Consider the following 24377-nt stretch of genomic DNA (forward strand, 5'->3'; position numbering starts at 1 on the left):
CTTCCACTGTACTGGAAAGAGGTCATTGAGAAATTGTTACCAACGCTGCATCATAGTCGTTGAAATGTTGAATGTTACAAAGTTCGTCGTAGATTCAAATATCTAAGGCTTTCCTAGACATGCAAACTTGATAACAATGAGTGTTAATATCGTCCCGTCCCGTGGAATTTTAAAAAGTCGAACGGCTTTGGAATAGAATATTGTTAAGTGCGGTTGTTATTTTGAATATGTGTATTTTTGTGCACGTATTTACACGAAATTGTCGTACATGGGAAGTGTTGAAGCTGAAAAGTAACGCCCAGCGTGGGGCTCGAACCCACGACCCTGAGATTAAGAGTCTCATGCTCTACCGACTGAGCTAGCCGGGCTCGTTGCGACTTTCGAAGTGTCACGAATATCATTGCATTCCATTTGTAACAAAATCTGAAAGCGTATACCATTCTTCACACAATCGAATCCGTCCAGTATATCTTCCAACAGCATGTCGTGGAGTGGGCAATTACAAGAAGATGGAAGGACACAGTTCGGTAAAGAGGCACTTTTTTTGCCTCTGTAATCTGGGTGTGCCTGCTTACGTCATTCTGCCTTATTTCTTCTACATGGCCTGCGTGAACTGAAATAAAAAGATGTTAACAAAGCAAGCGTCAGTAACAGGAGCATTGCTTTATTTGACACACACTACTCAAGATTAACATCTTTCAGGGGAACATAGGTGAAGACGGTTTTGGAGGAAATGGCTCTAAGCAATACATACCCTTGTTTGGAAATCACAAATTCTAGCATATCAAGTTCGTCATTGGGGATTCATCTTCACAAGCAAGAAGATGATGGTAATTTTGATTTGAAGCGTGCTTTTCCTGCCACAATTGTTAAATCGCGGCGAAGTGTGTGGTTGGAAGAAATGGATGAATAGGCAATCACAGAGAACTTGACGCCCCGCCATACTTACTGAGTACAATTCGAAACAAAGAGAACCTTTCAAAGAATCACATATAGAATGTTTCGTTTCACGAGTAGCATTTTCTCTTCAATGGGAATAGAGTTTCCCAATAGCAGCCTGAAGGTAGTCACATGAGTTTCTTACATCATTGTATGATTTGAAGATCACAACCTGTCAACTTTACTTCGACAACCGGATCTATCAGGTCAAGGGTGTGGTGAAATTATTACCCATTTCAAGTATAGGAAAGAAGGGCAGGAAATTAAAGAGTCGGGTAAAGCGATTCCAGTAGGTACGTATTAACCGCGATTGATCATCACCAAAAGAAATTGCTTAAAATGACACTTCATTATAATATTTTGTTCTGTTGTGTTTAATTTGATCATGTTGTTTGGCTGAATTTCCAACGAGAAGCTCAGTGCTCATTAGTATGCGCCCGAGAGATTTTTACTTCCGAAGAGTTCAAAACATACTGTTTTGTTGTCTCATCCTTACGATCCGGGTGATCTGTGGGAGCGAATGTGTTTGAAGAATGGACTGATTGAAGTCACACTTGGAATGACGTCTAATATTCGCACCGATTCGAAGTGAGAGAGTCCCGGAGAACAAGCCTTATGGCTTAAGTAAGCAATTTTCTCTCTACCAAAAAGTGCACTACGTTGGCATACGCAGGAAGAAATGGGGAAGGTGGTTTTGTAAAAAATAGAAACGTGAAATGCCGTTGATGTAACGGTTATACTTTCAAAGATAACGCGTGAATATGGAAGCATTCACGTACAAGACAGCAGCTGGTGTCGAATGAAAATGCACGGTCTGAAATCAGTTGTGTTATTGGTGCAGAAGGAGTTGTTTGACAACGAAATGTTGCATAAAGGTTTCTTTGACAACGAAATGTTAATCTGCTTTCGTGACTTGTATTGTCGGGAAATGAAAAGCTTAGTGTGATATTGTAGGTGTAGTTTGATAGTAATCGGGGATGTAGCTCAGTGGTAGAGCGTTCGCTTTGCATGTGAAAGGCCCCGGGTTCGATCCCCGGCATCTCCATTTTTCTTCATTTTACCTATTAGCAGTGTCGTTGCTGCGAGAAGCTCGTTCACGTCCCAAGGTGATTCCGAACAAACTCTTCCACTGTACTGGAAAGAGGTCATTGAGAAATTGTTACCAACGCTGCATCATAGTCGTTGAAATGTTGAATGTTACAAAGTTCGTCGTAGATTCAAATATCTAAGGCTTTCCTAGACATGCAAACTTGATAACAATGAGTGTTAATATCGTCCCGTCCCGTGGAATTTTAAAAAGTCGAACGGCTTTGGAATAGAATATTGTTAAGTGCGGTTGTTATTTTGAATATGTGTATTTTTGTGCACGTATTTACACGAAATTGTCGTACATGGGAAGTGTTGAAGCTGAAAAGTAACGCCCAGCGTGGGGCTCGAACCCACGACCCTGAGATTAAGAGTCTCATGCTCTACCGACTGAGCTAGCCGGGCTCGTTGCGACTTTCGAAGTGTCACGAATATCATTGCATTCCATTTGTAACAAAATCTGAAAGCGTATACCATTCTTCACACAATCGAATCCGTCCAGTATATCTTCCAACAGCATGTCGTGGAGTGGGCAATTACAAGAAGATGGAAGGACACAGTTCGGTAAAGAGGCACTTTTTTTGCCTCTGTAATCTGGGTGTGCCTGCTTACGTCATTCTGCCTTATTTCTTCTACATGGCCTGCGTGAACTGAAATAAAAAGATGTTAACAAAGCAAGCGTCAGTAACAGGAGCATTGCTTTATTTGACACACACTACTCAAGATTAACATCTTTCAGGGGAACATAGGTGAAGACGGTTTTGGAGGAAATGGCTCTAAGCAATACATACCCTTGTTTGGAAATCACAAATTCTAGCATATCAAGTTCGTCATTGGGGATTCATCTTCACAAGCAAGAAGATGATGGTAATTTTGATTTGAAGCGTGCTTTTCCTGCCACAATTGTTAAATCGCGGCGAAGTGTGTGGTTGGAAGAAATGGATGAATAGGCAATCACAGAGAACTTGACGCCCCGCCATACTTACTGAGTACAATTCGAAACAAAGAGAACCTTTCAAAGAATCACATATAGAATGTTTCGTTTCACGAGTAGCATTTTCTCTTCAATGGGAATAGAGTTTCCCAATAGCAGCCTGAAGGTAGTCACATGAGTTTCTTACATCATTGTATGATTTGAAGATCACAACCTGTCAACTTTACTTCGACAACCGGATCTATCAGGTCAAGGGTGTGGTGAAATTATTACCCATTTCAAGTATAGGAAAGAAGGGCAGGAAATTAAAGAGTCGGGTAAAGCGATTCCAGTAGGTACGTATTAACCGCGATTGATCATCACCAAAAGAAATTGCTTAAAATGACACTTCATTATAATATTTTGTTCTGTTGTGTTTAATTTGATCATGTTGTTTGGCTGAATTTCCAACGAGAAGCTCAGTGCTCATTAGTATGCGCCCGAGAGATTTTTACTTCCGAAGAGTTCAAAACATACTGTTTTGTTGTCTCATCCTTACGATCCGGGTGATCTGTGGGAGCGAATGTGTTTGAAGAATGGACTGATTGAAGTCACACTTGGAATGACGTCTAATATTCGCACCGATTCGAAGTGAGAGAGTCCCGGAGAACAAGCCTTATGGCTTAAGTAAGCAATTTTCTCTCTACCAAAAAGTGCACTACGTTGGCATACGCAGGAAGAAATGGGGAAGGTGGTTTTGTAAAAAATAGAAACGTGAAATGCCGTTGATGTAACGGTTATACTTTCAAAGATAACGCGTGAATATGGAAGCATTCACGTACAAGACAGCAGCTGGTGTCGAATGAAAATCCACGGTCTGAAATCAGTTGTGTTATTGGTGCAGAAGGAGTTGTTTGACAACGAAATGTTGCATAAAGGTTTCTTTGACAACGAAATGTTAATCTGCTTTCGTGACTTGTATTGTCGGGAAATGAAAAGCTTAGTGTGATATTGTAGGTGTAGTTTGATAGTAATCGGGGATGTAGCTCAGTGGTAGAGCGTTCGCTTTGCATGTGAAAGGCCCCGGGTTCGATCCCCGGCATCTCCATTTTTCTTCATTTTACCCCGCCATACTTACTGAGTACAATTCGAAACAAAGAGAACCTTTCAAAGAATCACTTATAGAATGTTTCGTTTCACGAGTAGCATTTTCTCTTCAATGGGAATAGAGTTTCCCAATAGCAGCCTGAAGGTAGTCACATGAGTTTCTTACATCATTGTATGATTTGAAGATCACAACCTGTCAACTTTACTTCGACAACCGGATCTACAACCGTTTTCTTTTTTTTTTTTTTTGTTACTTACTTGTTTTCTTTTTTACTTCTGCTTTGAATATAGTACCCTGCTTCGGCTTGCGAGCTCTGGGTTTATGGTACCAGACCGACCAGTCACTCGTAAGTCTTAAGTTAGCTAATTTGTGAAACAAGAAATAAACCACTGATATCTAATTTTACCTTGTATTGGAAAAAATACACCTTAAAATCCAATAGTCACTACATTTTACAAAACCGTGATATCAACTTTTCTTCAAATGTTGTTCTTGTGCCAGAGAATGTGATGAGGGATTAAAAAAAAATATTTTAGCGACGCTCGTATCAAGTTTTAACAATCGCGGGAAACTCGCAACGCGAAGTCCGACGGCACTACTCCTAACCGAGGAAATCTTTCCGCCCGAGAAAGTTAATGTTACTCCTTTTCTGTTCCCAACCGCACTGTTCTCGTTCATTTCGCACCACTCACCCCATTGCAACTCTAAGTCTGTGATTGGTCTTTGCATAATCACACTATGCAATGTTATGCCAATAGCATTCAAGCTCTTAACCGCCTAGCGACAGCTTCTATTGCGCCACTATGCAAAACCCGCTCACTGTAATCCAACACTCTTCCTACGCACTATTCCTGTTCCTCGTAATCACCCTTTCGTCCTACGTGTGCGTTATTTTACGTGACCCAAAGTAATCGGTCACAATCTGCCCCTCCCTGGGCAAAAATAAAAATTTCGAGTCAAATGAGCAATTTTTATTTCTGTAGGTTGGTCCTAAATGATCAGCTCTATTTACTTTGGTCACTTGACTTCCTCGGTTGGTCATTCACTTTTTGAACACTCCTCGTATAATCACTACACACGCATCATCATTCCCTATCACCACATTGTGTTGGCAAAATTTATATTTAAATTTGACATTTATTTTATAAAGCACAATATATAAAAGTACAAGAGATAATATAAAAATACAAGAGATTATACAATGATTATACAATGTTAGGTAAATCCCTTATTTTCCACCATCCTTTATCCTTTGAAGTAGTACATTGTTTACCTAATAAGAATTAATACATAATAACATATCAAGTTCTTATAACACATTTCTCTAAATACACCAATAATATAACAAATACATAGGAACCTATATTCCAATTTTTATCTAAATATAAAATTATCTTTTTTTTTTTTTTTTTTACAATAACTCGACAACACCCTTCCTTTTATTACACTTAAAAAAACATTTCATATTCTTATCCTAAAAAATTAGCCTTAAAACATATTGACATTTATACAAGAAACTACACTACACTTTTCTTTTTTAATTAACTAATTACTAAATATTCTTCAAATTCTCATTGAAAGCTCTAAAACTTAGTACGTTCTAAATTCCAAATGAAAAGTATTTTTCGGTTTTCAAAACCTAGCCTATTACATTGTAACATTCAATTTTTTACAGTACTCAATTTTCTTTTCCCTTGAACATCTCCATAACTTAAGGTTTTCTACATGTTGGTCACTTACCAACTCCTCAGTATCACAATCTAATAGATCAAAAACTCCGTTTCTAGTTTGTTTCATACAATAATAAGGCCCTCTAAACAAGTCAAAATATTTAGCAATCTTTTTATCAATTAATGAACTATGTTTATGAGTCTTTAAAAATACTAAATCACCTTCTACAATTTCAGTTCTACCTACTTCTTTTTCCGCATGTTTATCTACAAATTTCTGTCTTTTTTCACAAGTTTTAACTTTCACCATTTTTAGTTTATTACTCCAGTTGACATTAATTTCATTTTCGATTCCAAATGTAGCTTTCAAATTTCCATCAATCTGTTCATTTAAATGTACTGAGACAGGAGCTTCTCCTAAAGTTTCATTTATGGAATAATTCAATAAGTTAACAATTTTACTAACATACAACGGCCAATCTTTATGCATGTCTTCACAATATATTCTCATGAGTCGGTTAATCTCCTGGTGAGCACGTTCTACTAAATTGGTTTTAGGATGATAACTGCTACAGTAATATATCTCAACACCAAACTCTTTCATTTTCTGTTTGAACTGTTTACTAATAAAACAAGACCCTCTATCGCAAATCAATCTTTTCGGTATGCCCAAATGAACAAAGTAACAATTAACCAGCTTATCCAGAACTTTTTCTGTAGTAGCGTTTGGTATAGCGTAAGCAACTAAATACCTAGAAAACCCATCCAAAACTGTTAACAAAAATTTCTCTCTACGAGGCCCAGTAGGCAACTGGCCTTGCAAATCTACAAATACTTGCTCCCTTACGGAATTAATGACATGCATACCCAATTTGGCTTTAACAGGGTGTTTATCTGGTTTAGTTTTACCACAAATAACACAGTCATTTATCCAATTTCTCACATCCTTTCTCATCATATTGTGTGGGTAAAAACTTAATAACGTTTCTTCCAACTTCTGTATTAAAAAACATCTTCTTTTCTTGAAAGTCTAACACCCCTTCTATCGTAAACAAAAAATCGCTTCCTAATATCACTGGTAGATTAAGATCTTTAACCACTACAAACTCCATCAATAATTCAGCTCCTTCCAGGTTAAGTATAGTCACTGTTTTTCCTAGCACCCTAGATTTCTTTTTTCCTGTGTAGTCAATCAAAATTAAATTATCTACTTTTGTTAATGAAGGTCTTGTCACCTCAGATGTGACCTTTTTCCATGTCTTCTCGGACATTATCGAAATCATACTTCCGGTGTCTACTAAGCATGTCACTTGAAGTTTATTGACCTCAGCTTTCACGCAGACTGAATGTTTAATCTTTCTTCTGTTAGCCGAACTATTCAAAATTTCTTCATTAAATGCACTATCTTCATCCACTAAATCTTCATACCACCTCACGTCAATTTCACACACTTGTAATAAACTCTTTTCAAAAAGCATTACAAATTCTCTCATTGCTAGTTCATTCCAATGCACCAAGTCTTGTCGATAATTATTACCATTTCCCATCGTCTTCTCATATTTATCTAAGTTAATTTCTCCGTTATCCTTCAAAAACAAACTATCTAGGCTGAGCACTTGAACTTTTTCTCTTTTACCCAACTCTTTAATCACTCTGTTAAAGAATGTAAGTTTTTTCCAATGATCATAACTGCTTTCATTCGCCACTGCAGGCACAGGAGTAACCGTACACAAAACAATCTCTTCACTCTTATTCTCCAATAAGTCTACTAACTCTATGTAGGATTTCTTAAAATCTTCCTTTTTTCCTCTTTTTAAGACATCATTTGTACCTATTAAAACTAACACTTTATCGAACTTCATGCTATGTTCTATTTTCCTTATTTTTTGTAACAAGTCATCAACTTTACACCCACTCTCACACAAACCGACATATCTTCTTCCTTCTCCGTTAAATTTCACTGATCTGTTTAACACAACGTTCGCAAATCGCACTAACTGACTGTCTCCCATCAATTCATAATCTTCAAGTACACATTTGTTCTCAACTTTCTCCACTGATGTTCTTTGTATACTATTCTTGCACTGATTAGCACTAAAACCCACTTTATTATCTTCTTTCTTAAACTTATTCACCGTTTCATCTTCCACTGATTTCTTTGATTCGAGGTCAACTATAGTTGGTGAAGTACAACTTTTTCTTTTACTTTCATTTTCCAGTTTATTTAGTAAAATACGAAGACTATTCCCGACTTTCTCAAAATTAGGAACACATTCACTACACAAATCACTAGGAGACAATTCCTTTTTGTTAACTTCCTCCAAAAATGATTTCAACTCGCCTATTTTAGTTACTAACTTCTCCCTCAATGGAGGCTCATGAACTTCAGCGTTCACAACTAATATGTCATTTATTTCTTTCTCGGGGTTATTTTTACCATTTTTCACTACATCACTGTAAAGACACTTTCGATTTACTATCGTCTGTCCGTTATCAGTTCTATTTTCGGTTCTCATTTTATCAGTCACTATCCGAGAAAAATCACGTGACTCTTCCATTACTCGTTTTTTGAACTAGTACGGTTTGCGGTAGAGTTATTAAAACCTTGGCCATTAACCGGTACATTTCTGGTAATTTCATTTCCTTCCCTATTTGCTAAACTATTTCTAGTTTGATCTTCCTGTCTTCTCTCAAAGTATTCATTTCTTCGAGGTGTCGGCGAGAAACGAGCTTGCTGTGGAAATCGCCCTTGGTAAGGAAATGGCGCTGTTCCAACGTTAGAAGTTACACTTGCATTATTTCCCAGTGGAGTTATTCTATTTTGCCCATAAAAATTTCTAGCGTTTCTTTTGACTTCTACATTCCTCACAGCATATCTCCCTTCATTCTGCCTGGCTCCTCTCACTTCCCCTCTTCTTTCTTCTGTCATTCTTTGTCCTGAGTTTTTCTGTCCAGCCCACAAAATTTCATGCCTTCTTATAACGTCTGCGGCCGAATTCAAAGTTTTGCATTTTGCTGCCAGCAACATTTCTCTTAGTCTAAAAGGTAACTGATTAGCGACCAAACTAACACACTTGTCTTCTGAAAGTGAAGATTGTAGCAATTTCAACTGTCTCACATTATCCCAGTAGAATTCTTCCATTGCTTTTCCGCGTCCAGGTATAAATTTCTGCGTTAATATCTCTGTCAATTTTGTAGATTTCACATCTTCAGATTCAAACTTCCTTAAGAACTTCTTTTTGAAGTGCTCATAATCACTGTACTTAGACTTAGTTTCTAAGAACCATAACTTTGCTGTCTTAGTTAACACAAAAGGAAGTACATGTAAATACTGATATTCCTTCACTCCCATTAAAGTTAAACTTTCTTCGAGATCTTGCAAGAATTCAGACGGTAGCAAGTCGTCCATTTCACCTGAGAACTTTTTCAACTTTGTTATATCACTATATTTGATAGGGCTTTCCTTTACTTTCTCTTGCTTTCTCTTTTCCTTTCTTCTATTTCTTTGTTTCTTCCTTCGATACGTTTTATTATAGGAATCGGAGTCTTCTGAGCTGGCACTCGTGGAAATACGTATCTTACTCCTATCACCTTTCTTCAAACTTTCTTCATCACTTTCATCACTACGAGACGACTCGCTTTCTTCGTCACTATCACTCACTCTTTCTTTCTTAATCACCCTTCGTACTGGTAGTTTAACAACACTTCCGCTAGACTTTTCTACACTACGTCTATCTCTACGACCCCTACTTTCACTACTTTCATCGGCAAATTTCAAACCTTTCTCTACACTTTCACCCGTCATTTCTTCATTTCTCTCAAAAACTAACCCTTTAAAACGCTTCACTTCCTCCTTAAGAGCATCGATTCTGTTATGTATTTGTCTCTTACTTTCTTCCAATTTCCTTTCAAACACTTCAACACTTTCTTCGTTATTCCTTTCTAACAAAAGTATTCTTCTTGCAATAACCTGAACCTCTTTCTCTATCTCTCTTTGTTGCACTTTCAACAATTCATTTTCACTTCTCAGATTATCACATTTCAATTCAAGGTCACCTCGATTTATTTTACACTTATTCTTAACATTACTCAATTCTTCCACTTGTATCTCTAATTTTCCTTCTGACTTTCCCACTGCAATTCCAATTTCTTTCTTCATCTCTTCATGCGCCTCGTTACACCATTCACGATGCAACCGCAACTCTTCCCTAACACTTTCCACACTAACTATTTTACTTTCTAACACTTGAAAACGCTCGATCATTTCACTCTTATCTTCTTCACTTTGTTTCACCATACATTCTAACTTCTCGTTTTGTTTTTCAAATTTCGCATCCATTTTCTCGGAGTTCACTAACAACCGTCGGAGCATTTCCATCACATTTGCATTAGTCATATCATCCCTTTTCTGATCTTCCGACACTACATCCTCCCCCACGGATTCATTTTTCTCTGAACCACTGCACTTTGCACATCTAAACACTTTTTCCTTCTCTTTCACAAAAGACTCGAACTCAACATCAGTCATACTTTCACATGATTTGTGCTTCCAAAGTTTACACTCGCTACATTCTATGCTTCCATCTTCGCTCAGCATCTTGCCACAACACTCTAAAGTAATGTCCCAGTTAACTTCAGGGGCGTCGTCTCTTAATTTAGGGGCAACAGACTTTCTTCTAGCCATTTCTTTTTAATTTAAACACAGCACCACAACACGCAGGACAAAAACATATCGCTCTCCTAGCTGGTCGATGCACAACGTCACGTTTCTTCCAGCTGTGATTGAGCACAACAAGGTCAACACAGATATAAACTATTTGCCTCCTCTCAAACACAACGCAGTTTATCCAACTCACTAGGAAATGTAAGGCTCTTCCCCGATGATTTTAGAAAATTTAGAAGTAAATTTGGGATAATTTAGAATTTAGAAATTTAGTGAGATTAAAACTAACTATCCCGGGTTCAAAAGGCACCAATTTCAACCGTTTTCTTTTTTTTTTTTTTTTGTTACTTACTTGTTTTCTTTTTTACTTCTGCTTTGAATATAGTACCCTGCTTCGGCTTGCGAGCTCTGGGTTTATGGTACCAGACCGACCAGTCACTCGTAAGTCTTAAGTTAGCTAATTTGTGAAACAAGAAATAAACCACTGATATCTAATTTTACCTTGTATTGGAAAAAATACACCTTAAAATCCAATAGTCACTACATTTTACAAAACCGTGATATCAACTTTTCTTCAAATGTTGTTCTTGTGCCAGAGAATGTGATGAGGGATTAAAAAAAATATTTTAGCGACGCTCGTATCAAGTTTTAACAATCGCGGGAAACTCGCAACGCGAAGTCCGACGGCACTACTCCTAACCGAGGAAATCTTTCCGCCCGAGAAAGTTAATGTTACTCCTTTTCTGTTCCCAACCGCACTGTTCTCGTTCATTTCGCACCACTCACCCCATTGCAACTCTAAGTCTGTGATTGGTCTTTGCATAATCACACTATGCAATGTTATGCCAATAGCATTCAAGCTCTTAACCGCCTAGCGACAGCTTCTATTGCGCCACTATGCAAAACCCGCTCACTGTAATCCAACACTCTTCCTACGCACTATTCCTGTTCCTCGTAATCACCCTTTCGTCCTACGTGTGCGTTATTTTACGTGACCCAAAGTAATCGGTCACAGGGTGTGGTGAAATTATTACCCATTTCAAGTATAGGAAAGAAGGGCAGGAAATTAAAGAGTCGGGTAAAGCGATTCCAGTAGGTACGTATTAACCGCGATTGATCATCACCAAAAGAAATTGCTTAAAATGACACTTCATTATAATATTTTGTTCTGTTGTGTTTAATTTGATCATGTTGTTTGGCTGAATTTCCAACGAGAAGCTCAGTGCTCATTAGTATGCGCCCGAGAGATTTTTACTTCCGAAGAGTTCAAAACATACTGTTTTGTTGTCTCATCCTTACGATCCGGGTGATCTGTGGGAGCGAATGTGTTTGAAGAATGGACTGATTGAAGTCACACTTGGAATGACGTCTAATATTCGCACCGATTCGAAGTGAGAGAGTCCCGGAGAACAAGCCTTATGGCTTAAGTAAGCAATTTTCTCTCTACCAAAAAGTGCACTACGTTGGCATACGTAGGAAGAAATGGGGAAGGTGGTTTTGTAAAAAATAGAAACGTGAAATGCCGTTGATGTAACGGTTATACTTTCAAAGATAACGCGTGAATATGGAAGCATTCACGTACAAGACAGCAGCTGGTGTCGAATGAAAATCCACGGTCTGAAATCAGTTGTGTTATTGGTGCAGACGAAGTTGTTTGACAACGAAATGTTGCATAAAGGTTTCTTTGACAACGAAATGTTAATCTGCTTTCGTGACTTGTATTGTCGGGAAATGAAAAGCTTAGTGTGATATTGTAGGTGTAGTTTGATAGTAATCGGGGATGTAGCTCAGTGGTAGAGCGTTCGCTTTGCATGTGAAAGGCCCCGGGTTCGATCCCCGGCATCTCCATTTTTCTTCATTTGACCTATTAGCAGTGTCATTGCTGCGAGAAGCTCGTTCACGTCCCAAGGTGATTCCGAACAAACTCTTCCACTGTACTGGAAAGAGGTCATTGAGAAATTGTTACCAACGCTGCATCATAGTCGTTGAAATGTTGAATGTTACAAAGTTCGTCGTAGATTCAAATATCTAAGGCTTTCCTACACATGCAAACTTGATAACAATGAGTGTTAATATCGTCCCGTCCCGTGGAATTTTAAAAAGTCGAACGGCTTTGGAATAGAATATTGTTAAGTGCGGTTGTTATTTTGAATATGTGTATTTTTGTGCACGTATTTACACGAAATTGTCGTACATGGGAAGTGTTGAAGCTGAAAAGTAACGCCCAGCGTGGGGCTCGAACCCACGACCCTGAGATTAAGAGTCTCATGCTCTACCGACTTTTTTTTTTTTTTTTTTTTTAAAGGAAAGCCCCTATGCGGAAGCTTCCCCCATCACACTTCATTCACTCATATCATTTCATTCATATTTCAATTTCAAGACTTTTCAGGACAGACAATCACAAACATCCATGGCCGAGCCGGGAATCGAACCCGGGACCCCTGGCGTCGTACCGCGATGTGCTAACCACTCCGCCACAGGGGCCGCCCACTGAGCTAGCCGGGCTCCGTTGCGACTTTCGAAGTGTCACGAATATCATTGCATTCCATTTGTAACAAAATCTGAAAGCGTATACCATTCTTCACACAATCGAATCGTGCCAGTATATCTTCCAACAGCATGTCGTGGAGTGGGCAATTACAAGAAGATGGAAGGACACAGTTCGGTAAAGAGGCACTTTTTTTGCCTCTGTAATCTGGGTGTGCCTGCTTACGTCATTCTGCCTTATTTCTTCTACATGGCCTGCGTGAACTGAAATAAAAAGATGTTAACAAAGCAAGCGTCAGTAACAGGAGCATTGCTTTATTTGACACACACTACTCAAGATTAACATCTTTCAGGGGAACATAGGTGAAGACGGTTTTGGAGGAAATGGCTCTAAGCAATACATACCCTTGTTTGGAAATCACAAATTCTAGCATATCAAGTTCGTCATTGGGGATTCATCTTCACAAGCAAGAAGATGATGGTAATTTTGATTTGAAGCGTGCTTTTCCTGCCACAATTGTTAAATCGCGGCGAAGTGTGTGGTTGGAAGAAATGGATGAATAGGCAATCACAGAGAACTTGACGCCCCGCCATACTTACTGAGTACAATTCGAAACAAAGAGAACCTTTCAAAGAATCACATATAGAATGTTTCGTTTCACGAGTAGCATTTTCTCTTCAATGGGAATAGAGTTTCCCAATAGCAGCCTGAAGGTAGTCACATGAGTTTCTTACATCATTGTATGATTTGAAGATCACAACCTGTCAACTTTACTTCGACAACCGGATCTATCAGGTCAAGAGTGTGGTGAAATTATTACCCATTTCAAGTATAGGTAAAGAAGGGCAGGAAATTAAAGAGTCCGGTAAAGCGATTCCAGTAGGTACGTATTAACCGCGATTGATCATCACCAAAAGAAATTGCTTAAAATGACACTTCATTATAATATTTTGTTCTGTTGTGTTTAATTTGATCATGTTGTTTGGCTGAATTTCCAACGAGAAGCTCAGTGCTCATTAGTATGCGCCCGAGAGATTTTTACTTCCGAAGAGTTCAAAACATACTGTTTTGTTGTCTCATCCTTACGATCCGGGTGATCTGTGGGAGCGAATGTGTTTGAAGAATGGACTGATTGAAGTCACACTTGGAATGACGTCTAATATTCGCACCGATTCGAAGTGAGAGAGTCCCGGAGAACAAGCCTTATCGCTTAAGTAAGCAATTTTCTCTCTACCAAAAAGTGCACTACGTTGGCATACTAAGGAAGAAATGGGGAAGGTGGTTTTGTAAAAAATAGAAACGTGAAATGCCGTTGATGTAACGGTTATACTTTCAAAGATAACGCGTGAATATGGAAGCATTCACGTACAAGACAGCAGCTGGTGTCGAATGAAAATCCACGGTCTGAAATCAGTTGTGTTATTGGTGCAGAAGGAGTTGTTTGACAACGAAATGTTGCATAAAGGTTTCTTTGACAACGAAATGTTAATCTGGTTTCGTGACTTGTATTGTCGGGAAATGAAAAGCTTAGTGTGATATTGTAGGTGTAGTTTGATAGTAATCGGGGATGTAGCGTTCGCTTTGCATGTGAAAGGCCCCGGGTTCGATCCCCGGCATCTCCATTTTTCTTCATTTTACCTATTAGCAGTGTCGTTGCTGCGAGAAGCTCGTTCACGTCCCAAGGTGATTCCGAACAAACTCTTCCACTGTACTGGAAAGAGGTCATTGAGAAATTGTTACCAACGCTGCATCATAGTCGTTGAAATGTTGAATGTTACAAAGTTCGTCGTAGATTCAAATATCTAAGGCTTTCCTAGACATGCAAACTTGATAACAATGAGTGTTAATATCGTCCCGTCCCGTGGAATTTTAAAAAGTCGAACGGCTTTGGAATAGAATATTGTTAAGTGCGGTTGTTATTTTGAATATGTGTATTTTTGTGCACGTATTTACACGAAAATGTCGTACATGGGAAGTGTTGAAGCTGAAAAGTAACGCCCAGCGTGGGGCTCGAACCCACGACCCTGAGATTAAGAGTCTCATGCTCTACCGACTTTTTTTTTTTTTTTCTTAAAGGAAAGCCCCTATGCGGAAGCTTCCCCCATCACACTTCATTCACTCATATCATTTCATTCATATTTCAATTTCAAGACTTTTCAGGACAGACAATCACAAACATCCATGGCCGAGCCGGGAATCGAACCCGGGACCCCTGTACTGAGCTAGCCGGGCTCCGTTGCGACTTTCGAAGTGTCACGAATATCATTGCATTCCATTTGTAACAAAATCTGAAAGCGTATACCATTCTTCACACAATCGAATCCGTCCAGTATATCTTCCAACAGCATGTCGTGGAGTGGGCAATTACAAGAAGATGGAAGGACACAGTTCGGTAAAGAGGCACTTTTTTTTGCCTCTGTAATCTGGGTGTGCCTGCTTACGTCATTCTGCCTTATTTCTTCTACATGGCCTGCGTGAACTGAAATAAAAAGATGTTATGAAAGCAAGCGTCAGTAACAGGAGCATTGCTTTATTTGACACACACTACTCAAGATTAACATCTTTCAGGGGAACATAGGTGAAGACGGTTTTGGAGGAAATGGCTCTAAGCAATACATACCCTTGTTTGGAAATCACAAATTCTAGCATATCAAGTTCGTCATTGGGGATTCATCTTCACAAGCAAGAAGATGATGGTAATTTTGATTTGAAGCGTGCTTTTCCTGCCACAATTTTTAAATCGCGGCGAAGTGTATGGTTGGAAGAAATGGATGAATAGGCAATCACAGAGAACTTGACGCCCCGCCATACTTACTGAGTACAATTCGAAACTAAGAGAACCTTTCAAAGAATCACATATAGAATGTTTCGTTTCACGAGAAGAATTTTCTCTTCAATGGGAATAGAGTTTCCCAATAGCAGCCTGAAGGTAGTCACATGAGTTTCTTACATCATTGTATGATTTGAAGATCACAACCTGTCAACTTTACTTCGACAACCGGATCTATCAGGTCAAGAGTGTGGTGAAATTATTACCCATTTCAAGTATAGGAAAGAAGGGCAGGAAATTAAAGAGTCGGGTAAAGCGATTCCAGTAGGTACGTATTAACCGCGATTGATCATCACCAAAAGAAATTGCTTAAAATGACACTTCATTATAATATTTTGTTCTGTTGTGTTTAATTTGATCATGTTGTTTGGCTGAATTTCCAACGAGAAGCTCAGTGCTCATTAGTATGCGCCCGAGAGATTTTTACTTCCGAAGAGTTCAAAACATACTGTTTTGTTGTCTCATCCTTACGATCCGGGTGATCTGTGGGAGCGAATGTGTTTGAAGAATGGACTGATTGAAGTCACACTTGGAATGACGTCTAATATTCGCACCGATTGGAAGTGAGAGAGTCCCGTAGAACAAGCCTTATGTCTTAAGTAAGCAATTTTCTCTCTACCAAAAAGTGCACTACGTTGGCATACGTAGGAAGAAATGGGGAAGGTGGTTTTGTAAAAAATAGAAACGTGAAATGCCGTTGATGTAACGGTTATACTTTCAAAGATAACGCGTGAATATGGAAGCATTCACGTACAAGACAGCAGCTGGTGTCGAATGAAAATCCACGGTCTGAAATCAGTTGTGTTATTGGTGCAGAAGGAGTTGTTTGACAACGAAATGTTAATCTGCTTTCGTGACTTGTATTGTCGGGAAATGAAAAGCTTAGTGTGATATTGTAGGTGTAGTTTGATAGTAATCGGGGATGTAGCTCAGTGGTAGAGCGTTCGCTTTGCATGTGAAAGGCCCCGGGTTCGATCCCCGGCATCTCCATTTTTCTTCATTTGACCTATTAGCAGTGTCGTTGCTGCGAGAAGCTCGTTCACGTCCCAAGGTGATTCCGAACAAACTCTTCCACTGTACTGGAAAGAGGTCATTGAGAAATTGTTACCAACGCTGCATCATAGTCGTTGAAATGTTGAATGTTACAAAGTTCGTCGTAGATTCAAATATCTAAGGCTTTCCTAGACATGCAAACTTGATAACAATGAGTGTTAATATCGTCCCGTCCCGTGGAATTTTAAAAAGTCGAACGGCTTTGGAATAGAATATTGTTAAGTGCGGTTGTTATTTTGAATATGTGTATTTTTGTGCACGTATTTACACGAAATTGTCGTACATGGGAAGTGTTGAAGCTGAAAAGTAACGCCCAGCGTGGGGCTCGAACCCACGACCCTGAGATTAAGAGTCTCATTCTCTACCGACTTTTTTTTTTTTTTTTTTTTTTTAAAGGAAAGCCCCTATGCGGAAGCTTCCCCCATCACACTTCATTCACTCCTATCATTTCATTCATATTTCAATTTCAAGACTTTTCAGGACAGACAATCATAAACATCCATGGCCGAGCCGGGAATCGAACCCGGGACCCCTGGCGTCGTAGCGCGATGTGCTAACCACTCCGCCACAGGGGCCGCCCACTGAGCTAGCCGGGCTCCGTTTCGACTTTCGAAGTGTCACGAATATCATTGCATTCCATTTGTAACAAAATCTGAAAGCGTATACCATTCTTCACACAATCGAATCCGTCCAGTATATCTTCCAACAGCATGTCGTGGAGTGGGCAATTACAAGAAGATGGAAGGACACAGTTCGGTAAAGAGGCACTTTTTTTGCCTCTGTAATCTGGGTGTGCCTGCTTACGTCATTCTGCCTTATTTCTTCTACATGGCCTGCGTGAACTGAAATAAAAAGATGTTAACAAAGCAAGCGTCAGTAACAGGAGCATTGCTTTATTTGACACACACTACTCAAGATTAACATCTTTCAGGGGAACATAGGTGAAGACGGTTTTGGAGGAAATGGCTCTAAGCAATACATACCCTTGTTTGGAAATCACAAATTCTAGCATATCAAGTTCGTCATTGGGGATTCATCTTCACAAGCAAGAAGATGATGGTAATTTTGATTTGAAGCGTGCTTTTCCTGCCACAATTGTTAAATCGCGGCGAAGTGTGTGGTTGGAAGAAATGGATGAATAGGCAATCACAGAGAACTTGACGCCCCGCCATACTTACTGAGTACAATTCGAAACAAAGAGAACCTTTCAAAGAATCACATATAGAATGTTTCGTTTCACGAGTAGCATTTTCTCTTCAATGGGAATAGAGTTTCCCAATAGCAGCCTGAAGGTAGTCACATGAGTTTCTTACATCATTGTATGATTTGAAGATCACAACCTGTCAACTTTACTTCGACAACCGGATCTATCAGGTCAAGGGTGTGGTGAAATTATTACCCATTTCAAGTATAGGAAAGAAGGGCAGGAAATTAAAGAGTCGGGTAAAGCGATTCCAGTAGGTACGTATTAACCGCGATTGATCATCACCAAAAGAAATTGCTTAAAATGACACTTCATTATAATATTTTGTTCTGTTGTGTTTAATTTGATCATGTTGTTTGGCTGAATTTCCAACGAGAAGCTCAGTGCTCATTAGTATGCGCCCGAGAGATTTTTACTTCCGAAGAGTTCAAAACATACTGTTTTGTTGTCTCATCCTTACGATCCGGGTGATCTGTGGGAGCGAATGTGTTTGAAGAATGGACTGATTGAAGTCACACTTGGAATGACGTCTAATATTCGCACCGATTCGAAGTGAGAGAGTCCCGGAGAACAAGCCTTATGGCTTAAGTAAGCAATTTTCTCTCTACCAAAAAGTGCACTACGTTGGCATACGTAGGAAGAAATGGGGAAGGTGGTTTTGTAAAAAATAGAAACGTGAAATGCCGTTGATGTAACGGTTATACTTTCAAAGATAACGCGTGAATATGGAAGCATTCACGTACAAGACAGCAGCTGGTGTCGAATGAAAATCCACGGTCTGAAATCAGTTGTGTTATTGGTGCAGACGAAGTTGTTTGACAACGAAATGTTGCATAAAGGTTTCTTTGACAACGAAATGTTAATCTGCTTTCGTGACTTGTATTGTCGGGAAATGAAAAGCTTAGTGTGATATTGTAGGTGTAGTTTGATAGTAATCGGGGATGTAGCTCAGTGGTAGAGCGTTCGCTTTGCATGTGAAAGGCCCCGGGTTCGATCCCCGGCATCTCCATTTTTCTTCATTTGACCTATTAGCAGTGTCGTTGCTGCGAGAAGCTCGTTCACGTCCCAAGGTGATTCCGAACAAACTCTTCCACTGTACTGGAAAGAGGTCATTGAGAAATTGTTACCAACGCTGCATCATAGTCGTTGAAATGTTGAATGTTACAAAGTTCGTCGTAGATTCAAATATCTAAGGCTTTCCTAGACATGCAAACTTGATAACAATGAGTGTTAATATCGTCCCGTCCCGTGGAATTTTAAAAAGTCGAACGGCTTTGGAATAGAATATTGTTAAGTCCGGTTGTTATTTTGAATATGTGTATTTTTGTGCACGTATTTACACGAAATTGTCGTACATGGGAAGTGTTGAAGCTGAAAAGTAACGCCCAGCGTGGGGCTCGAACCCACGACCCTGAGATTAAGAGTCTCATGCTCTACCGACTGAGCTAGCCGGGCTCCGTTGCGACTTTCGAAGTGTCACGAATATCATTGCATTCCATTTGTAACAAAATCTGAAAGCGTATACCATTCTTCACACAATCGAATCCGTCCAGTATATCTTCCAACAGCATGTCGTGGAGTGGGCAATTACAAGAAGATGGAAGGACACAGTTCGGTAAAGAGGCACTTTTTTTGCCTCTGTAATCTGGGTGTGCCTCCTTACGTCATTCTGCCTTATTTCTTCTACATGGCCTGCGTGAACTGAAATAAAAAGATGTTAACAAAGCAAGCGTCAGTAACAGGAGCATTGCTTTATTTGACACACACTACTCAAGATTAACATCTTTCAGGGGAACATAGGTGAAGACGGTTTTGGAGGAAATGGCTCTAAGCAATACATACCTTTGTTTGGAAATCACAAATTCTAGCATATCAAGTTCGTCATTGGGGATTCATCTTCACAAGCAAGAAGATGATGGTAATTTTGATTTGAAGCGTGCTTTTCCTGCCACAATTGTTAAATCGCGGCGAAGTGTGTGGTTGGAAGAAATGGATGAATAGGCAATCACAGAGAACTTGACGCCCCGCCATACTTACTGAGTACAATTCGAAACAAAGAGAACCTTTCAAAGAATCACATATAGAATGTTTCGTTTCACGAGTAGCATTTTCTCTTCAATGGGAATAGAGTTTCCCAATAGCAGCCTGAAGGTAGTCACATGAGTTTCTTACATCATTGTATGATTTGAAGATCACAACCTGTCAACTTTACTTCGACAACCGGATCTATCAGGTCAAGAGTGTGGTGAAATTATTACCCATTTCAAGTATAGGAAAGAAGGGCAGGAAATTAAAGAGTCGGGTAAAGCGATTCCAGTAGGTACGTATTAACCGCGATTGATCATCACCAAAAGAAATTGCTTAAAATGACACTTCATTATAATATTTTGTTCTGTTGTGTTTAATTTGATCATGTTGTTTGGCTGAATTTCCAACGAGAAGCTCAGTGCTCATTAGTATGCGCCCGAGAGATTTTTACTTCCGAAGAGTTCAAAACATACTGTTTTGTTGTCTCATCCTTACGATCCGGGTGATCTGTGGGAGCGAATGTGTTTGAAGAATGGACTGATTGAAGTCACACTTGGAATGACGTCTAATATTCGCACCGATTCGAAGTGAGAGAGTCCCGGAGAACAAGCCTTATGGCTTAAGTAAGCAATTTTCTCTCTACCAAAAAGTGCACTACGTTGGCATACGTAGGAAGAAATGGGGAAGGTGGTTTTGTAAAAAATAGAAACGTGAAATGCCGTTGATGTAACGGTTATACTTTCAAAGATAACGCGTGAATATGGAAGCATTCACGTACAAGACAGCAGCTGGTGTCGAATGAAAATCCACGGTCTGAAATCAGTTGTGTTATTGGTGCAGACGAAGTTGTTTCACAACGAAATGTTGCATAAAGGTTTCTTTGACAACGAAATGTTAATCTGCTTTCGTGACTTGTATTGTCGGGAAATGAAAAGCTTAGTGTGATATTGTAGGTGTAGTTTGATAGTAATCGGGGATGTAGCTCAGTGGTAGAGCGTTCGCTTTGCATGTGAAAGGCCCCGGGTTCGATCCCCGGCATCTCCATTTTTCTTCATTTGACCTATTAGCAGTGTCGTTGCTGCGAGAAGCTCGTTCACGTCCCAAGGTGATTCCGAACAAACTCTTCCACTGTACTGGAAAGAGGTCATTGAGAAATTGTTACCAACGCTGCATCATAGTCGTTGAAATGTTGAATGTTACAAAGTTCGTCGTAGATTCAAATATCTAAGGCTTTCCTAGACATGCAAACTTGATAACAATGAGTGTTAATATCGTCCCGTCCCGTGGAATTTTAAAAAGTCGAACGGCTTTGGAATAGAATATTGTTAAGTGCGGTTGTTATTTTGAATATGTGTATTTTTGTGCACGTATTTACACGAAATTGTCGTACATGGGAAGTGTTGAAGCTGAAAAGTAACGCCCAGCGTGGGGCTCGAACCCACGACCCTGAGATTAAGAGTCTCATGCTCTACCGACTGAGCTAGCCGGGCTCCGTTGCGACTTTCGAAGTGTCACGAATATCATTGCATTCCATTTGTAACAAAATCTGAAAGCGTATACCATTCTTCACACAATCGAATCCGTCCAGTATATCTTCCAACAGCATGTCGTGGAGTGGGCAATTACAAGAAGATGGAAGGACACAGTTCGGTAAAGAGGCACTTTTTTTGCCTCTGTAATCTGGGTGTGCCTCCTTACGTCATTCTGCCTTATTTCTTCTACATGGCCTGCGTGAACTGAAATAAAAAGATGTTAACAAAGCAAGCGTCAGTAACAGGAGCATTGCTTTATTTGACACACACTACTCAAGATTAACATCTTTCAGGGGAACATAGGTGAAGACGGTTTTGGAGGAAATGGCTCTAAGCAATACATACCTTTGTTTGGAAATCACAAATTCTAGCATATCAAGTTCGTCATTGGGGATTCATCTTCACAAGCAAGAAGATGATGGTAATTTTGATTTGAAGCGTGCTTTTCCTGCCACAATTGTTAAATCGCGGCGAAGTGTGTGGTTGGAAGAAATGGATGAATAGGCAATCACAGAGAACTTGACGCCCCGCCATATTTACTGAGTACAATTCGAAACAAAGAGAACCTTTCAAAGAATCACATATAGAATGTTTCGTTTCACGAGTAGCATTTTCTCTTCAATGGGAATAGAGTTTCCCAATAGCAGCCTGAAGGTAGTCACATGAGTTTCTTACATCATTGTATGATTTGAAGATCACAACCTGTCAACTTTACTTCGACAACCGGATCTATCAGGTCAAGAGTGTGGTGAAATTATTACCCATTTCAAGTATAGGAAAGAAGGGTAGGAAATTAAAGAGTCGGGTAAAGCGATTCCAGTAGGTACGTATTAACCGCGATTGATCATCACCAAAAGAAATTGCTTAAAATGACACTTCATTATAATATTTTGTTCTGTTGTGTTTAATTTGATCATGTTGTTTGGCTGAATTTCCAACGAGAAGCTCAGTGCTCATTAGTATGCGCCCGAGAGATTTTTACTTCCGAAGAGTTCAAAACATACTGTTTTGTTGTCTCATCCTTACGATCCGGGTGATCTGTGGGAGCGAATGTGTTTGAAGAATGGACTGATTGAAGTCACACTTGGAATGACGTCTAATATTCGCACCGATTCGAAGTGAGAGAGTCCCGGAGAACAAGCCTTATGGCTTAAGTAAGCAATTTTCTCTCTACCAAAAAGTGCACTACGTTGGCATACGTAGGAAGAAATGGGGAAGGTGGTTTTGTAAAAAATAGAAACGTGAAATGCCGTTGATGTAACGGTTATACTTTCAAAGATAACGCGTGAATATGGAAGCATTCACGTACAAGACAGCAGCTGGTGTCGAATGAAAATCCACGGTCTGAAATCAGTTGTGTTATTGGTGCAGACGAAGTTGTTTCACAACGAAATGTTGCATAAAGGTTTCTTTGACAACGAAATGTTAATCTGCTTTCGTGACTTGTATTGTCGGGAAATGAAAAGCTTAGTGTGATATTGTAGGTGTAGTTTGATAGTAATCGGGGATGTAGCTCAGTGGTAGAGCGTTCGCTTTGCATGTGAAAGGCCCCGGGTTCGATCCCCGGCATCTCCATTTTTCTTCATTTGACCTATTAGCAGTGTCGTTGCTGCGAGAAGCTCGTTCACGTCCCAAGGTGATTCCGAACAAACTCTTCCACTGTACTGGAAAGAGGTCATTGAGAAATTGTTACCAACGCTGCATCATAGTCGTTGAAATGTTGAATGTTACAAAGTTCGTCGTAGATTCAAATATCTAAGGCTTTCCTAGACATGCAAACTTGATAACAATGAGTGTTAATATCGTCCCGTCCCGTGGAATTTTAAAAAGTCGAACGGCTTTGGAATAGAATATTGTTAAGTGCGGTTGTTATTTTGAATATGTGTATTTTTGTGCACGTATTTACACGAAATTGTCGTACATGGGAAGTGTTGAAGCTGAAAAGTAACGCCCAGCGTGGGGCTCGAACCCACGACCCTGAGATTAAGAGTCTCATGCTCTACCGACTGAGCTAGCCGGGCTCCGTTGCGACTTTCGAAGTGTCACGAATATCATTGCATTCCATTTGTAACAAAATCTGAAAGCGTATACCATTCTTCACACAATCGAATCCGTCCAGTATATCTTCCAACAGCATGTCGTGGAGTGGGCAATTACAAGAAGATGGAAGGACACAGTTCGGTAAAGAGGCACTTTTTTTGCCTCTGTAATCTGGGTGTGCCTCCTTACGTCATTCTGCCTTATTTCTTCTACATGGCCTGCGTGAACTGAAATAAAAAGATGTTAACAAAGCAAGCGTCAGTAACAGGAGCATTGCTTTATTTGACACACACTACTCAAGATTAACATCTTTCAGGGGAACATAGGTGAAGACGGTTTTGGAGGAAATGGCTCTAAGCAATACATACCTTTGTTTGGAAATCACAAATTCTAGCATATCAAGTTCGTCATTGGGGATTCATCTTCACAAGCAAGAAGATGATGGTAATTTTGATTTGAAGCGTGCTTTTCCTGCCACAATTGTTAAATCGCGGCGAAGTGTGTGGTCGGAAGAAATGGATGAATAGGCAATCACAGAGAACTTGACGCCCCGCCATACTTACTGAGTACAATTCGAAACAAAGAGAACCTTTCAAAGAATCACATATAGAATGTTTCGTTTCACGAGTAGCATTTTCTCTTCAATGGGAATAGAGTTTCCCAATAGCAGCCTGAAGGTAGTCACATGAGTTTCTTACATCATTGTATGATTTGAAGATCACAACCTGTCAACTTTACTTCGACAACCGGATCTATCAGGTCAAGAGTGTGGTGAAATTATTACCCATTTCAAGTATAGGAAAGAAGGGCAGGAAATTAAAGA

General features: G+C 39.6%; 12 non-coding genes across 12 annotated transcripts; 7 read left to right on the forward strand and 5 right to left on the reverse strand.

Annotated features, from left to right (window-relative positions):
• Positions 1 to 295: 295 nt before the first annotated feature.
• Positions 296 to 368, reverse strand: TRNAK-CUU (transfer RNA lysine (anticodon CUU)). The gene has a single exon. It is a non-coding gene; the product is annotated as a tRNA-Lys (tRNA).
• Positions 369 to 1912: 1544 nt separating this feature from the next.
• Positions 1913 to 1984, forward strand: TRNAA-UGC (transfer RNA alanine (anticodon UGC)). Its single transcript has one exon. It is a non-coding gene; the product is annotated as a tRNA-Ala (tRNA).
• Positions 1985 to 2357: 373 nt separating this feature from the next.
• TRNAK-CUU (transfer RNA lysine (anticodon CUU)) lies at positions 2358 to 2430 on the reverse strand. The gene has a single exon. It is a non-coding gene; the product is annotated as a tRNA-Lys (tRNA).
• A 1544-nt stretch (positions 2431 to 3974) lies between these two features.
• Positions 3975 to 4046, forward strand: TRNAA-UGC (transfer RNA alanine (anticodon UGC)). Its single transcript has one exon. It is a non-coding gene; the product is annotated as a tRNA-Ala (tRNA).
• Positions 4047 to 12155: 8109 nt separating this feature from the next.
• Positions 12156 to 12227, forward strand: TRNAA-UGC (transfer RNA alanine (anticodon UGC)). Its single transcript has one exon. It is a non-coding gene; the product is annotated as a tRNA-Ala (tRNA).
• Positions 12228 to 16615: 4388 nt separating this feature from the next.
• TRNAA-UGC (transfer RNA alanine (anticodon UGC)) lies at positions 16616 to 16687 on the forward strand. The gene has a single exon. It is a non-coding gene; the product is annotated as a tRNA-Ala (tRNA).
• Positions 16688 to 18891: 2204 nt separating this feature from the next.
• Positions 18892 to 18963, forward strand: TRNAA-UGC (transfer RNA alanine (anticodon UGC)). Its single transcript has one exon. It is a non-coding gene; the product is annotated as a tRNA-Ala (tRNA).
• Positions 18964 to 19336: 373 nt separating this feature from the next.
• Positions 19337 to 19409, reverse strand: TRNAK-CUU (transfer RNA lysine (anticodon CUU)). Its single transcript has one exon. It is a non-coding gene; the product is annotated as a tRNA-Lys (tRNA).
• A 1545-nt stretch (positions 19410 to 20954) lies between these two features.
• TRNAA-UGC (transfer RNA alanine (anticodon UGC)) lies at positions 20955 to 21026 on the forward strand. Its single transcript has one exon. It is a non-coding gene; the product is annotated as a tRNA-Ala (tRNA).
• Positions 21027 to 21399: 373 nt separating this feature from the next.
• On the reverse strand, positions 21400 to 21472 carry TRNAK-CUU (transfer RNA lysine (anticodon CUU)). The gene has a single exon. It is a non-coding gene; the product is annotated as a tRNA-Lys (tRNA).
• A 1545-nt stretch (positions 21473 to 23017) lies between these two features.
• On the forward strand, positions 23018 to 23089 carry TRNAA-UGC (transfer RNA alanine (anticodon UGC)). Its single transcript has one exon. It is a non-coding gene; the product is annotated as a tRNA-Ala (tRNA).
• A 373-nt stretch (positions 23090 to 23462) lies between these two features.
• Positions 23463 to 23535, reverse strand: TRNAK-CUU (transfer RNA lysine (anticodon CUU)). Its single transcript has one exon. It is a non-coding gene; the product is annotated as a tRNA-Lys (tRNA).
• Positions 23536 to 24377: the final 842 nt, after the last annotated feature.

Source organism: Lepisma saccharinum, chromosome 9 (genome assembly GCF_977018435.1).
Source record: "Lepisma saccharinum chromosome 9, izLepSacc3.1, whole genome shotgun sequence".
NCBI classification, from domain to species: Eukaryota; Metazoa; Arthropoda; class Insecta; order Zygentoma; family Lepismatidae; genus Lepisma; species Lepisma saccharinum.